Below are 17,500 nucleotides of genomic sequence, written 5' to 3'. Positions count from 1 at the left end.
CACACGCACACATACACACCCACATGCGCGATGATGGTTATTCTTCGTAGGCGGAGAGAAACGGTTCTGTAATTTCTTGCTAAGCAGCGTAGACATTTAGCTAGAGTGATGCACTCACACACACACACACACTCACACGGTATGTATATATATATATATATATATATATATATATATATATATATATATATATATATATATATATATATATATATATATATAGACAGTCAGAGAGGTAGAAATAGACAGACGGACGAACGGACCGACAGACGTATGAACTGACAAACAGAGAAATAGATTGCTCAGTGATAGACAGATAGATAGATCGGCAGATCGTTGTGTCATCAAAGACTGTTTCATTTCGTTGGATTATTCAATATTGTTGGCAGTGAAAATTCCAATTAACACTTGCAAGACCATCTCTAATTGCAGATGTCATTCTCAGAGATGTTTCTCAGCTAGATGTTCTTGCCAGTAGAAAAAGATACATTTTTGAGTGAGATGTGTCAGAATTCACAACTAGACATTAGCACTGTCATCATCATCATCATTGTCATCATCTTCGTCATCTTCAGCAGCAGCAACAGCAGCAGAGGCGGCAGCATCGTCACCGTCGTCTTCATGATCATAATCATGATCACCATCATCATCTTCAAAATTACCATTACTGCCATCATCATCATCATCATCCTCATCATAACCATTACTATCGTCCCCATCACCACTACTACCATCTTAGTCATTATCATCATCATTATCATCATCATCATCGGCATCATTACCACTGCTGTCATCATCATCATCATCATCACTCACCTCATCATCATCATCATCATCATCGTCATTATCATCGTCATCATCAACGTCATTATCATTAATATCACCATCATCATCATCAATATCATCATCATCATCATCAACAGGATCACCGACATTTGTTCATTAACATCGTCTTCATCGCCACCGTTGTTCGTGATTAATGAGTAATTGCGTAAATATTTCTCTGTAATTACGCTGTCATCAACAAGAGATTACTAGCCTTATACTTACGTACGCATGGACACACCTATATACACGCATACAAACAGTGATACACATACACACACACACACACACACAACCACACATGCACTCACAGACGCACACACACACAAACACGCAAGAATAACAACTGGCTGCATGAGTGAATTTGGTAGCCGGAAACTGAAAGAAGCCCGTTGTATATATGTGTATGTATATGTATGTGTGTGTATATGTTTGCGTGTCTGTGTTTGCCCCCCCCCCAACATCGCTTGACCACCGATGGTGGTGTGTTTGCGTCGCCGTAACTTAGCGGTTCGGCAAAAGAGACCGATAGAATAAGTACTAGGCTTACAAAGAATAGGTCCTGGGGTCGATTTGTTCGACTAAAGGCAGTGCTCCAGCATGGTCGCAGTCACATGACTGAAACAAGTAAAAGAGTAAAAGATTATACATATATATGAGTGTGTGTGTGTGTGTGTTCATCTATATGTATATATGTGTGTGTGTGCATATATATATATATATACATATATATATGTGTGTTTATACATGTATACATTTCTCTCTCTCTCTCTTTCTCTCTATCTCTCTCTCTCTCTCTATATATATATATATAATATATATATATGTATGTATATATAAATATACACCCTCTCTCTCTCTCTCTCTCTCTCTCTCTTTCCACACACATCGAGGATAATGATGACGATCCTAATGATTATGGAATAAGCCTCACACAAATACCACATGTTTGAACGTGTTGACATTCTGTCGAAATTATTTAAATACAATTCACAAACTTTTTTTTTCCATCAAAATCCGTTTCTTTTGGAATTTATTTATTTTTGTAATGGTCTTTTTTTTTTTAATCATTTTTGTTATTTTTAGAGTAATTAAAGTCCTTGTTATTTTTCGTTCATATGGATTTTAATTTTTTTTCTGTTTCTCTTCAGTTTATTATTTCTGTGTGCATCGCTATTTGTGTGCTTGTATGAGTGTGTGTGTGTGTGTGTGTGTGTGTGTGTGTGTAAGCTGACTATTTTTGGAGTGGTGTAGTGCACTCCAAGGCATCTTCTCCGATTTAAATTCATATATTAACCCATACGATGCTGAGTCCCCCCTCCGGTCACGACTGACCATGGGATTGCACTTAGAAAGTTACCCTCCCCGGCACAAGTCCGGGCAAGGTTGTTAATGGAAGACCAGCAGTCACCCTTGCATATCGGCCTCTCCTCTCCGCGCCACCGATTTTATCCAAGGGAAAGGCAAAGGGGCCGATACAGCGTGGCACCAGTGATGTTGCAACTCATTTCTACAGCTGAGTGAACTGGAGCAACGTGAAATAAAGTGTCTTGCTCAAGAACACAACACGCAGCCCAGTCCGGGATTCGAACGCACAACCTCATGATTGTAAGCTCGACGCTCTAACCACTGAGCCATGCGCCTTCATATTAACCCATAAATATATATATTAACCAGTAGATTAACAGGCACAGTATGGCCAAATGTTAAAGAAATCAGCTTCGCAAACATGAAGTTTTCTTTGCGATTTCTTTTACGTATGTCTCTCTCGTACGTATGTTTGTATTTATTTATTTATTCATTCATTTATTTATTTATGTGTGGATGGATAGACAAATGTTTGTATGTATTTATATATACACGCACACATGTATATGCATACGCACTCACGCACACGCACGCACACACACGTACACATATGTATATGACACTATCTTTTTGCTTGTTGCGCGAGTGTGACGAGAGTGCTTGTCAAAGTGAAAGTCCAGATCTTCGCTTTTTCATGTGTTATGTGTGTTTGCGTGACTTTGAAGGCAATTTTTTATGTCCATATGCAATTGTTTCTAGCATACTATTTATAATTTTTATAAATTTTACCGTTTGCGCTTGTTTCATCATGGCGAATTCATTACGACATTCGTTATACAAATAGAAATTTTATAATATGAATACAAAATCATCATCAGAAGTCAAGACAGCAACACCTCAGAAATGTCCCTGAAAGACTAGTAAATAATAAAACAATAGCAATTAATAACATAGCTATTACGAAGATTTATCCTGTGAATGACAGAATACATGGCAGGTAGCAGATAAGGTGGCGTGTGGAGCGGTAAAGAAGATTCATGGCAGCCGTAGAAGACTTCTTAAAAGAAGCAATTAAATAAATAAGTACAGAAAAAAAAAACGTAATTAAAGAAACAGATAAGGATACGACAAGCAAAATTATATGTATAGAAAGCTGAAGTTGTATCAAAATTTGAGACTAATACAGACACACACACACACACACGTGCATATATATAATGTATAGAATATATATATATATATATATATATTTATATGCATGTATATGTGTATGTATATATATATATATATATATTTATATGCATGTATATGTGTATGTATATATATATATATATATATATATATATATTTATATGCATGTATATGTGTATGTATATATATATATATATTTATATGCATGTATATGTGTATGTATATATATATATATATATATATATATATATATATATATGCATGTATATGTGTATATATATATATATGTAAGTATATATAATGTAATGCATATATGTGTATATATAATATGTAGTATATTTTCATATATATATATGTATAGGTTCTGTATATATTCATTATATTTAACAATTTCATTTTATCGCTATGTATTTATATATTGTGTTCAGGTGTTGATGACTTTTTCGGATTTCGTTGTGTCATTCATTCTGTCAACACCACCACCACCACCACCACTTGTTAACGACCAATGTCATTCAGTTATATAATTTTGTCCTCTCTCGTTATATTTCACAAACGACAATTTTACGTATTAACATTTAAAAAAAAATAATTTTACAATGTTCTGACAATATATTCGTCATGATGAAATAATCGTGGATCTTAAGGTTACAAATAAATAAATAAATAAATAAACAAGAGAACTAAATTAAAAGCGAGGATTTAAAGAAGGACGTGATTGTGTTAGTGTCAAAGGAAGTTAGACGTTTGTTAAAGCGAATAACGCGAAAATTTTATCTAAATATTTTAAAAGAAATTTATATTCATGTCAACAATGACATTAAACATATCAGCAACAAATGAAACAAAACCAGAACGTAACAAGAAGTTAATGTTTAAAAACGGATAGATTTTAACAGTTATCTTAAGATGTAAGGCGTTAACTACAATGAATGGTGTGCTCCAACTAAAGTTAAACAAGATCCTTCGTGCAAGAAGGCACTTCGATTGTACCGTCCTTACTGCAGTCTTATCCACAATTAAGACGGGGACTATATTAATATTATTTCATCAATCTTTGTTGACGAAGACCAGGGTCATCCCATGGGAGGAGAAGGCGGGGCACGCTGCGTCCGTCACTACCCAATCAGTCCGATGCGTGCTCGGAAGGCTCAGCCCCCGGTCAGCACTGGTGGTTTAATAGGACTGAAAGCGATGAGTTGTCTCTAGACTTGCGTAGCTCACGTTTTCTTTGTGCTATAACAACATTATTCAGTTCGAAGGAGGTGGCGGCACCCCCTTTTGGTTGCATCTTCAGCAGGCAGGGAGATCTTGTGCTTGCGTTTCCCAGGTCGAGGTTCATCTCTAAGTCTTCAGTGAGACTTTAAGTGTGTCCTCGAAGTGATGTTTCTTTCCAACTTACATGCGTTTGCCTTCCACCAGTTCTGTGTCAAACGGTCTCTTGGAGAATCACATGGCAGGGAATTCCAACAAGGTGACCATCCCGCCTGTCTTGCGCCCTCCCCAGTACAATGTCATAGTCAGTAGTTGGCAGGATTTTGTCGACAGCGTAGGTTGGCTCAACGACAAGATTGGAAATATAAGATGGTAATTGTATCATGGTGATGTCAGTTGATATAATAGGCAAAAGGCTCTACATACTAGGCACAGTTTGGTTTCCCAACCACATAGTTCCAGGTTCACTTCGCAGCACTTTGGGTTGTGAATAGATTTGGTAAACAAATGAAAGAAGCATTGTGGTTGTGTGTGTGTGTGTGTGTGTGTGTGTGTGTGTGTGTGTGTGTGTGTGTGTAAATTCAATATGGATAAACCTTGAAGTTTGCTTTACGAAGCTTGTAGACGGGTATCGGTTAGCAAATGCTATCATACAATGAGATCCTCACCGGATACACATCTGCAATTCCATGGCAGAATCGTTAGCACGCCAGGCGAAATTCTTAGTGGTATATCGTCTGCCGCTACGTTCTGATTACAAATTCCACCGATGTCGACTTTGCCTCTCATCTTTTCAGGTTCGATAAATTAAGTACCAGTCAGAGACTGGGGTCGATGTGATCGACTTACCCCCTATATCAGAAAGTATTATTATTATTATTATTATTAGCATTATTATCATTTCACCAACACCGTTGGTGCATCATGCCTCTTCGAGTAAGAATAGAGAGAGTGCTTAATGAGTCACACTTACATTTCGCAGTATAAATATTTTCGAATTACACTATTTTTAGTAATTTACAGTCAAAAAACTAGAAACAAGAACACCAGAAGCATATCGACATAAATTACAGATTTATGCATTTGTCTATGTGAGTATGCGAGAGGGAGAGAATGTGTGTGTGTGTGTGTGTGAGAGAGAGAGAGAGAGAGAGAGAGAGAGAAAGAGAATGAGAGGGTGTTTGTGTAAGAAAGAGAGAGAGAGGGTGCGTGTGTGAGAGAGAGAGAGAGAGAGAGAGAATGAATGTGTATGTGTGAGTGAGAAAGTGTGTGAGTGTGCGTGCGTATGCCAGTGTGTATATATATTCATGGGCGTAAGTGTAATAGCATATGTATATATATATATATATATATATATATATATATACATATATATGTATGTATACTTGGGAAAATAAAATATTTTTGTAAAAATGAAAACTAAAGCAATAAACAACAAAAATTTCTAATGGAATTAAAACCAGGGAAAACAACTACAATAGCAACAACAACAACAACTATATTAACAACAGAATCAACGACAGCAACAACAAATGCAAATTTTTTTTTGAGTCGAGATAAGATAGTAGATTTTCAAGAAGCTAGGAAATACGAGGAGATATATGGGAGAGGTTAACAGGTCAACAACATGTTCTGTGGTTGATGGGAGAAAATGTCATCGAGGTATGAATGTCTTATAACGAATGAATATTGAAAGAAAGATTGACTGACTTTATTTATTTATTTTGAAACATTTTGAAAAAAAAATTTATAAATGATTTATTATGCTCTGTCGCACACATTCTTTGTATTTTCGTACTTACACAAACTTTCACACGTTTTCACTCTATACATATGTATTTGTCTCTGTCTTCCCTAATATATATATATATATATATATATATATATATATATATATATATGTATATATATATGTGTGTGTGTGTGTGTATATACACATACATGCATATACATATATACATACACATATACATATATATGCACATACATGCATATACATATATATATACATACACATATATATATACACATATATGCATATATGTATATATATATACATAGGCATATATATATACACATACATGAATATGCATATATATATATATATATATATATATATATATTAAATATACATAGGCTGGAGTAGAATTGACTTAGCCAAAGTATCACACTCTGGGCTTGATCTAGAACCGCGTGGTTACAAAACAGGTTTCTTCACCACACAGCCTCAGAAAAACCTCATCCAAAATAAAGAATTTACTAGATTTTAACCCTATTTGGTCTCTACGTTAATAATGAGGGTGCAGTGGAGCAATAAATTACTCAAAGATCTATTTTTGTTTCTTGGGGTGACCGGGGAGGCTGTTAATTGATTATTTAAGAACTACTACTTTTGACCATAAGACGATTAGATAAAGCTTGACTTTGTGATAAACAAGAACGACAACAACAATAGCTGGCACAACTTGCATGCCCATCGTCACTATAAATGCCTCACAACAATTTCAATTATGCTACCACTTCTACGATACAGCTATTATCTTAGTAATCATAGTACACAAATCCATCTACTGCCTTAACTGCAACCACATCAGCAACATTTAATACGTACTGCTGTTTCTGAAACGATACCCATACAACAATTAATACCATCATCTCAATACTAAAGCCATTAAGAACAAGGATGACAACTATAACAGCTATGAAGAAAAGGATCTGCTCGCATAGATCAGTAAGCACCACTGCTACCATTACCGCTGCCAACAACGCTAGTACGACAGATACTATTACCACCGCCACTATCACTATCATCACAACCACCGCAACTACAAACAATGCTAACACCAATAATAACACCACTATCACAACTACCACCACTACCCCCCACCACCATATACAACAATCACCAGCACTATCACTAACACCACCACCATCACTGCCACTAACACCACCTGCAAAATCACTAGGGCTACACCGCCACTAACACTTGCACCACAACCACAAACATTACCCCATCACCACTACCACTACCGCCACCGCCACCATCAATACACCAACGGTAACACCACCTGCACGACCACTAACACAATCACCGCTAATACCACCACCACCACTATCACCGCCAGTAACATCACTTGCAAACAACCACCACTATCACCACCAATACCACCACCGCCACAACCACCAAGATTATCCCACCAACACCAGCACTATCACCACTATCACCGCCACTACCACCACCACATTTACCACCACCACCATCACCACCACCTTCACTACCATTAACATCATCGTCAATGACAACACTAACACAACACCGCCACCACCATCACTCACTATCACTCTCACCATCACCAGCACAACCAAGTGCACCACCACTACTACCAGCACCACCACCACTAATACTGCCACCCCCACCACCCTACCACAACCACCACTACCAAGTTCATCAACCGACTCAATCAATACGATGCCATATTACAAAGCAATAAGAACGTGATCATTAATCTGTCTCTTAAGCCATTTGAACAAAGGACCGTCTCCCACTCATGTCAGAATGCAGCGGTGCACACGAAATCAGTCTAATGTATACTGCCAGTGCAGTTGCATAATTGCACCCAAAGAACGTCAGCAGCAACGCCACCACCTGCACCAACTGCAGCACTTACAGAAGCAATGGAGGTGTGGGTGCTGTGTGTGTGTGTGTGTGTGGGGGGTGTATGTAGAGGCAGGTGTGGAGAAGGAATTTTCACTTAGTATATGCAGCGACATTATCATTAAAAAAATTAAAACAGAAATTGTGTGTGTGTGTGAGCATCTGTGTGTGTGTGAGCATCTGTGTGTGTGTGAGCATCTGTGTGTGTGTGAGCATCTGTGTGTGTGTGTGAGCATCTGTGTGTGTGTGTGTGTGTGTGTGTGTGTGTCTGTGTGTGCATCTGTGTGTGTGTGCGTCTGTGTGTGTGCCTGTGTGTGTATGTGTGTGTGTCTCTGTGTGTCTCTGTGTGTCTGTGTGTGCCTGTGTGTGTGCGTGCCTGTGTGTGTACCTGTGTAGGTATGCGTAAAAGTGCGCGTGTGTGATATGTGTGTGTGTGTGATTTGGTGGGTGGATGTGTGTGTGTGTGTGTGTGTGTGCCTGTGTGTGAGTGGGAGTGTCATGAGTGTCTAAGTAGATATGTATATGTGTACATATGTATAGCATCACGAAGACGAGATATAGCTTATATATGTGTGTGTTTGTGTGTGTATGTGTGCATACATACATACGCATATGTATATGTGTATACCGATCTGTCTATTTCTCTGTTTGTCTGTCTGTCTCTCATTCCCTACACACACACACCCCACACGCACACATGCACATATGTAGAGGCGCAGGGGTGGCTGTGTGGTAAGTAGCTTGCTTACCGACAACATGGTTCCGGGTTCATTCTCACTGCGTCGCAACTTGGGCAAGTTTCTTCTACTATAGCCTTGGGCCGACCAAAGCCTTGTGAGTGGATTTGGTAGACGGAAACTGAAAGAAGCCAGCTGTATACATACATTCACACACACACACACACACACACACACACACACACACACACATAACAAACAGATGTGTTAGTTTAACGCTCGGGGAGTGAAAAAGTCTTTAACATTTCGAACCTACGCTCTTCCGCAGAAAAGGACACAGAAAGAAACAAGGAGAGAAAAAAAGAAATATGATGTAGGGTAATATATTTGAGTGCGTGATGCATACATACAAGCACAGAGAGATAGACACACACACACACAGACCCACACATAGAAAGAGGAAAGCGTAATGTCTTACATTTGTTAACAAACATATTTGCAAATGAACACATGTTTCGGATGTATTCCTTCCCCTCAATCACACTTGTCTCTTGAGAAAAGTCAGATTACTATCTCCTAAACATGAACATTCAATATTCCGTAAAACAAATACCAGATTGTCTCGTGTACATATCTATCATATGCAAGTCTCACTCCTTATTCAGTGCTAAAATCTTTGCATAAATTTCTTCCATTCATTGTTTTAGCTTTACGTTGTGTATAAATAGCCCCCGCGTTTTTTTTTCGGCTTAAACCAATTATAAATTAATGCGTCTTATACACAAGCAAATTAAATTTCCCTGTAATTACTTCCATTTTGTTTGAAAGCCACTCGTAATTACTACTAAGGATTTCTTCTTCCTCTAACAAAGTAGCAAATTTAATTTCATATAAATATATTCATGTTTACTTTCTTTGATATTCAAACCACCAACATCTACCTGATTTACGCTAAATAGCGCCAATGGCCATCGCTAGTTTTTTTTTCTTATCTCACATTTTGTGTTATTTGTATGTTTTCTGTGTATACTTCCGTGTGTTGTGATTACGTATATATTGCAATATGTAACGTCTGTATATGTTTGCTATATGTTTGCATATGTTAATGCATATGTGTGCTTTTGAGTGTATGTGTGTGAGTGTGTGTACGTCTGCGTGTGGAGGTTTGTGTTGATGTAATTGCATGTTCTCGTTTTGTGAATGTGTCTGTGTGTCTCATACATATTTTACAACATACATCTGTTGAAGTTATGTGAACTGGGAAGTACATGGATGTGTAAGGAGAGGAAGGAGAGAGAGAGAAAAAAAAAGACAGAGATTGAGAAAGAGAATAAGCGGTATTAAAACAAAAGTGTTTGAACGTGTGAAATGAGGTGGATTTGAATGAAGAAGACGGGAGAGAAACTCAAAGAAGGAATAAAAGAGAGAGAGAGAGAGAGAGAGAGAGAGGAAGAATGAAAGAGGGGGTAGCGGTAGGATAGTTAGAGAGAAAGAGAGTGAGATTATTTGAAAGATATAGAAAGAAGAATTAATACTTAGCCACAAGAGCACATACTCACACGTACACACATGCAAATGTACTGAAGTATATAAATAAATGTGTGTGCGAGTTTTAGATGTACATGCACACAAGTATATGCATACAAACGTGCATACATACATACATAAATACATACATAAATACATACATACATATATACGAATGAATGCGTGTGTGTTATGGTATGGTATAATATATACACAGCTATATATAGGTATGCAACATATATGTACATATGGTTATATTATGCATATATAGATATATGTATGTGTATGCATACGTATAAACACACATCTGTATATACATATATGTATATACATATATATTTGATATATACTTATGTGTGTATATATATATATATATATATATATACATATATATATATATATATATGTATGTATCTCTCTCTCTCTCTCTCTATATATATATATATATATATATATATATATATATATATGTGTGTGTATATATATATATATAATGGAGAAATTATACAAAATGTATAAATAAATGATGTGTAAAGCACCGGCACATATTTCGATTACCTGTTGTTATTCGTAGATTTATTGCAGGAACTTCGTAGTGGCGGTTGGGATAACGGTATTAATAAAATAGATGGATTGTGTAAAAGATTTTATTGGGTATGACACTCACTTGTTTAGACCCGTTCTGGGTCTCTTCGGGTACCTTACTTTTTAGATGGTTATCATGGATATTGTAATTATTGCTCTGTTGGTTGGTAGTATAATTCGAGTTATAAACGTTGTCCCTGTGTTGATCATATGAGTCATGGTTGATGTCGAGAAGGTTATTTTGAGTGGGTACTAATCTTAGCCTCACTTTACAGTTGTTAATCCTATGAATATGGTGCTCTAAGTTTGATGAATTTGCATAGGATAGTTTTATAGTGTGACGGTTGAATATATTGCTGTACATTCCATTTTTAGGGAAGCAGCGATCAAGTGCGGTGAAAAATTGTTTCGCGATCTTAGATGATATATATTGGTATTTATAGAAAATTGATTGATAGATAGACAGATAGATAGAGGAGCACTTGACATGATGCTAAGACAGATAAGGAGGAAAAGGCAGAGGACAGATATAGGAAGAGATAGAAAGATAGAGACAGATAGATAGAGAGAGAGAGAGAATGAAGTTAAGAGAGAGAGAGGAGGAAGGAAAGAAAGGGAGAGAGAAGGAAGGAAAGAGAGAGATATGGACAGACGGGGACGGAGTTTAAAGTAGGGAAATAGGGACAATGAAGTGGAAATCTCAAGAAGTTTAAAATTTAGGATAAAATGAAGAATATATGCGAATTTGCGAAATATGCACAATTTTAGAAAATTGTGAAAGTTATTAAGATATTTTTGGAAATTAGGACAATTTGAAAAATGAGGTGTATTTGAGTATTTTTTGAAAAAACTGAGTCATTAGGATAAATTGAGAAAAATTAGGACAAATTGTGTAATTGAAAAAACTGAAGTTTTAACGAATTGAAGTAGAAAACGCAAAATTGAATACAATCGGCTAATTTACGACATATTCAGAAATTATGATCGATGTATATATGTGTACAAACTCACACACATGTTCAAAGCAATGTATATATATGTGTAATGTGTATTTATGTCTGTGCATGTGCGAATATGTGTATAGCTAATACTAACAGAGCGGTGTGCGGAATGCAGAATAAATTGTATACAAGTTCATATATATATATATATATATATATATATATATATATATATATATATATATATATATATATATATATGTGTGTGTGTATGTATGTGTGTGTGTGTGTGTGTATACAAGTTCACATAATGATGCATATGTATGTATACAGTGAATGTTATATAAATATTTCATGAAAGGGTCTATTTACAAACCGAGGTTGAGAGCATGCTCATTAAACATATATATCTGAGATTCTTGACAGGTATACACACATTGATACTTACATACATACTCACACACACATACACACGTGCGTATATATATATGTATGTATGTATGTATGTATATCAATGTAGTAGAAATCCTTGCGATCAAGGCAATTAACTCCATAGTACTTCGTGCGAATATATGGCAAACAAGGTACAAGACAGAAATACTTATAAAACTACTTATCCATTACCCAATCAATAAAATAAATAATGCAATATTAACTACTTAATTCGTGATATTATGCCTCTGTAAATCCAAGTGTATATAAGAACGAAACACTGCATATTTCTCGTGGAGTAAAATACATTAATAAATTAATATCAATTGAATCGATTCTGTATGGTACGTACGTTTCTATAGACTTGTTATGTAGTTGCTTGTTAACATATATTACATAATAGAACAAAATAACCAGACCAATTCATCAGGCGTCATTGCATAATCAACATCCATACTTATCTGCTATGTAAGCATTTAAATAACTTCTAAATAAATAATTTTTCGGTGGAAATGTATGTGATCGGCTCCATTAATATTACAAAATATGATTCCATTAAACTGGTTAATATAATTTGCATAACAGGGAATCTGCTGAAAATATACTTTTATTCTTTTACTTACTTCAGTCACTTCACTGCGGCCATGATGCAGGAGCACCGCCTTTAGTCGAATAAATCGAACCGAGGACGTATTTTTGTAAACCTAGTACTTATCGTTTATTTTGTAATTTTAATCTTGCCAAACAGTTTAGGCATATAGACGCAAGCGTGTCCACGTAGTAAGAAGTTTGCTTCCCAAGCACATAGTTCTGGGTTCAGTTCCACTGCGTGGCATTTCGGAAAAAGTGTCTCTACGATAGCCTCGTGCTGGCCAAAGCCTTATGAGTGGATTTGTTAGACGGAAACTGAAAGAAACCCGTCGTATGTATATGTATATATCCATGTGTGTGTATGGTGTGTCTGTGTTTGTCCCCCCACCTCCCATCACCACTTGACAACCGTTGTGGGTGTGTTTACGTCCTCCTAGCTTAGCGATTTAGCAAAAGTGAAAATAAGTACCAGGCTTAACAAAAAAAAAAGTATTGGAATCGATGCATTTGACTAAAAATTCATCAAGGCGGTGCTCCAGCCTGGCCGCAGTGAGATGTCTGAAGCAAGTAAAAGCTAAAGTTCATGTTACTACAGTCCTTCTTCCCCTCTCTGTATGTATGAAATGCTCATAAATATCTGCAGAATATTTTGTCTGTGACAGAAGGTATGTATTCTTTCTCCGATACAGGGCCAAAAGGGTTAGATATTAACAAAACAAGTCTCACATGTTCTGCAGCAGGAATTATTGAGGTTGGAGGATACCGTTTACATAACAGAATTTATTGTTTCATGAGATATCGCAGCATTACAAGTTTGATGCGCATTTATCTGAGCATATCAATAAAAAAATTGTTTGAATATTAACCTTTGAGTTTAAAATTGGAAAAAAAAAAAAAAATTCAACTTGTTATTAATTTTGAAACCTGCTCATCTTAAAAAAAAAATTAAACTACATATAAATTTATAGTATGTAATTTAGCTTATATCTAACGATATTACCTAAGTAGATATTGTTAATTTAAATCAGCCATAATGTTTGCATTGAATTTATTTCAAGCGATTTAATAAAACTAAATTTTATTTGAAATAGAGGTAATCAAACCAATAACTTCTTTTAAGAATATTCATTATCGTTCGAAGATAAAAATGAGTCTAAATTACATTTAGTATCAAAATTGCAACTAAATTTTACAGCAGACCTTAGAAGAATTTAATAAAAAAGTTTAAAACACATACTGAGTGCATTGCTGGTTCTTTAAACGAAAACCAAAATTCTTGTTAGATTCATTGATACAGGATAGAACTGGCTAAGGAGAAAATCATAAATGTCTAAACATTGGTATCTCTTCGAATCGAGTGTTCAGGACACACAATAGGCTGAAAGGGAAGCTACTCCCCAGAAAAGAACGTGCTCAACCACTTGCAGTTAATTTCACTGGCAGGCTGTTCCGTCGTCGTAAGTGGCGGAGTGCCAAAGTACCTATTGTGTAGCTGCCTTGGGTATTCGCCCTTCTGGCAATCAGAAAATACGACCTGCAGGTCTCACTTTTCTTTCCGGCAGAAACTCCTGCAGGCTATTCATTCCGGCACAATGCCCTGCTGGCTTTTCTCAGGACTATCATTATAGTCGGTCTTGAGTATTTTACGTAAACGCAATCGAGAGAATTCTCTCGACCACCGATAGTTAATAGGTTTCATTAGTATACAATGCAATAACTAGAAGGTTAACAGGTATATTTAGACTTAAAAAGGGAGAGCTAAATGAAAAATATGAACCTGCCTTCAAAGAAGCAAAGGTGCAAGTGATTAGAGAAGTATTTCTTCAAATAGTATGATAATGTAGCTAAGAAATGATGACTGACAAAGGAATGAGTGATAATGAAATTAGGAGAAAAATCAAATACTACTAAAAGAAACTTAATCTATATATACAATAAATTACATATATCTTTGGAATTCGTATAGCTTGAAAGTAATTTATAGTTCTAATGACTTAATGTTTGTTAGCTGATATCAATTCAATGTGTCGGTTAATTAACTGAACTTTAGAACAAAAAACTTCATATGATTGACAGCGCAAAATTGCTTGCCCAGCTTTTCATTGATAGTGTAGATTTGTGCGAAAGATAGTCAGTTCCCATTTAATATTATATGGTTTATTGGCTTTTGAACCGTATTTAGTTCTTACATTTTACCAACATTAATATAGCAATGATATTTCAGTTCTCCCAACAAATTGTTATGACTACGTACAGAATCAGTTTCATATTTAGAGACTCTCTATTCATAAGTATATAAGCCGTTATAATATTTCAAGGCAGTGACTCATACGTATTAAATACGCAGCAATTCTCACGCACGTATCTCTTTACACAGCATTAACCCCATAATATTTACATTATATTTCCTCCTTCTTTTATAATAGGCTGTATACAACCTTATATCGGCCCCTTCTAATGGATTTCTACTTATCTCTTATTGATAGAGATAATCCTTGACAGACATTAACATCGTTTTTCTCACGTTTTGAAACACCAGATACAGTGAAACTTCAAATCCACTCGTACATATTTTATTTTCAAATTTTGGCACAAGGCCAACAATTTTGTGGCTGAGGTAAGTCGATTATATCAACCCCCAGTGCTCAACTGGAACTTATTTTATCGACCCTAAAAGGATGAAAGACAAAATCTACCTCGGCGAATCGCCACTGTGCACTTGCTAACGATTCTGTCGTCTCTCTGTCTTAATTTACTCATTAAGCAAAAACTAAATATCTAAATCTAATTCATAGTTGGAGACCTGTTAATATCAATATATGTGTGTATATATGTGCTTGTGTGTGTATGGGGGAGAGCGTGTGTGAATGTGTGTATGTATATATATAAAACAATGTAATACTCTATTTACCAGTTTCAGTACCACTCAGCTTTTAAGGCAATGGCAGAATTTCGATATTTGCCGAAGCTCATTTAAGTGTGTAAATAGACACGTGTTCAGTTACAACCTCATCCACCTATTGTAGCCTTCAGATGCAATGAAAATATTTAAAAAACTATTAATCAGTAAAGAATAGAAAGTTTTGAATGGTACAACAATGCACTATAATACAAAAAAATGGACCTGTTGTAATTTAGTTATCCATAGTCCGGTGATATTTCGGAATAAAATTCCTTCTCGAGATACTCATAGATGGAGTCGCTGCTATTAATCAGTATATTTGATCGCAATAAAAACTCTATTGGAGTTTCTGAACGTTGTACCCTCCCCCACCCCCCAAAAAACTTCATGTGTCACGTGTACTCCATCACAAATTATGACAGAAATGTTATGATTTATACAGAAGGTGGGACTTGTAACGGTTCGCATTCGGTGTTGGGGCACCGGAATACACCAAAAGTAACTTCATTTATGTTGGCTGCACACAGAAAAATAAAATAAAACATTCAATGGTCCTAGGTATGACGTCACACTATAATAGCCGTTCGACAAAACTTGAACATTTAACATCAAAGAGCTGTAAATTTTACCAAACATTTGTGGTAATAAATTAGCTAATGGTTGCAGGAATATCATAAATAAAAGTATAGTGACTGATCTGGATATCAAACAGATTCAGTCATATGTTCAGACCAGTAATTATACAAATTATGATGGAAATAAGGATACGAAATATCTCACCACTGTGAAAAAAGAATTTAGTACGACAAACACCCGAAGCAAGACTCTCGAAGAAATTGCCACAGACACTAATGTAATTTAGAGTGAGTAGAGTGGCAGTGGAATCACAGACACTGAACTTGACAAACGGAAAGCAAAAATTAAATAAGCGTGGCGAAAGGTAAAGCACACCGAAGCTGGAGATTGCAAATCTCTTCTCAAGACTCGCTACTCAAAACGTAATGATAGATTAATAGACAAAGTAAATGCAGTTATAAAATCCACCTTGAGTGAAAATTAAGCAGATCTCACCGCGCTATATAATCTACTTTATGATGCAGCTTCAATAACCATTGCAATGTATAGTATTCAAGTTGAGAGAAAAAGAAAACTCAATGCATAAACAGGAAACCAGCATAGCAAGAGAGAGAGTTAGAAATAAAATTAGTAAACTTGGATCTGATATTGAAATACTCAAGAATAATATCAAGAGCCAAATAATAATAATAATAATAATAATAATAATAATATAATAAAAAAGGTAGTGGGGGAGAGAAGAAGAAATATGTTAAGATATTAAAAGCTAAGAAGCTGAAGCTGAAGCTGAAAAGAAAATATGACGTAAAAAGCCGAAACGACTTTGACGAAGCAATTGAAAAAAAAAAAAAAAAAAAAAAAAAAACAGAAGACTTGAAGAAGTAAATTATCCAAACCAAAGCAGCACGGATATTGAAGCTCGAAAAAAAATAGCAAACTGTTTCAAAGATAACAATATATTCCAGAATAATCCAACATTCTTTCACAAGAAAATTTCAAAAGCTAATATACCTATCAAAAGTACACCTACCGAGGGAGAAGTACAACGCTTTTGAACATCCGCCTCGTCGCGACC

Source organism: Octopus bimaculoides, chromosome 26 (assembly GCF_046866305.1).
Source record: "Octopus bimaculoides isolate indiv1 chromosome 26, ASM4686630v1, whole genome shotgun sequence".
Lineage (NCBI taxonomy): Eukaryota > Metazoa > Mollusca > Cephalopoda > Octopoda > Octopodidae > Octopus > Octopus bimaculoides.
The sequence above is the reverse complement of the archived record's forward strand: the minus strand, read 5'-3'. Positions refer to the sequence as shown.